A 1,289-nucleotide genomic window follows, 5' to 3' on the forward strand; every position below is an offset into this window, starting at 1 on the left:
CCATAAAGGAATCCAGTATGCAGGGCAGGGGAGCTGCACAGCCATGCCTGCTGTGCTACTCCGGGAGCCTCCCTCCAAATCTCAGCAGCTAAAAACAGCCGCCAAAAACTCCCTGGGACGTGTTTGCACCTAGAGTGGCATGAACTGTCCAGAACAGGACAGCTATAGAAGTGGAACAGGTGTCAGTGGTTGCCTGAGGCCGAGGGGAAGGGAGGGACATGGAAAATAACTCCTAATGGGCTTCTTTGGGGAATACAAATTTTCTAAAATTTTATTAAGGTGTTGATTCCACAGCTCTATGAAAAAAAATGTGAAGGGGCTGAGTTTTATAGTGTGTAACTCACGTCTCAGTGACGCTTTCTTTAAAAAGGGCCAGCAGAGGAACCAGCAGTTAGCGTAATGGCTATGTCGCTGGACTCCCAAGTAGTTGACCGCGGTTCGCGTCCCAGACCGGTGGCTTAAAACTCACGCCGGGCGTGTGTGCGTGCGTGCCCAAGATCCAGAGAGGAGAATGGAGGAGAAGGGATTGCGGTGTGACCATCCCCCATGGGGGGTGATTTCTCGCTTTGTGTCTCTATGTCTCTCTCTGTCTGGCGAGCGCACGCCCCCTATAGCGAAAATCGCCCCCCCCCACAAAAGGGCCAGCAGGTGGCGTGTTGGTTAAGGCAGGTGGAGCGGAGCCCACATGGCTGATGTGTTCAAGTCCTAGACTGGCGGCATGAAAACCACGCCAGGCCCCTGCGCGTGCCTAAGGTCCATAGAGAATGGAGAAGGGATTATGGTGTGGCCATCCCCTCCGAGAGCACACACGCCCTAGAGCAGACTGAAAATAGAAAAAGGTATCTAGAGACTGGCCGTGGGAACCTTACACCATGTGCATGTCTGGAGTGCCACTGAGCCACTTAAAGAGGTGGTTAAAACGAAGTGTGCTGTATGTATTTTACCACCAAAATAAAAGTGTAAAAAACTTGACTAGTGTCACCACATTCTTTAGCGATATCTGAATCTCCAGCCCCAGCTCTGTCCGTGTCTAATAATGTCCCTTTTCCCAGGGCAAACTGAAAGCAAGCCTGGCTCACTGCCGTGGGCCAGCCAACTCGACACGGAACAGCACATTTTGGAGAAGGGCTACCCTCGCGAGCGCCTGCGCTGTACCCCGAGAGCCAGTGGGGCCGGCCCGCCGTAGGGGGGGCTGCGCTGCCTGCAGGGCGGCCCGCTCGCTGGCTGTGGGCGGGCGGCCGGGCGTGGGCGTGGCCTGGGCGGGCGTGGCCGTGGGCGTGGCCTGGGGC

Source organism: Tupaia chinensis, unplaced genomic scaffold (assembly GCF_000334495.1).
Source record: "Tupaia chinensis unplaced genomic scaffold, TupChi_1.0 Scaffold144022_1, whole genome shotgun sequence".
NCBI lineage: Eukaryota > Metazoa > Chordata > Mammalia > Scandentia > Tupaiidae > Tupaia > Tupaia belangeri.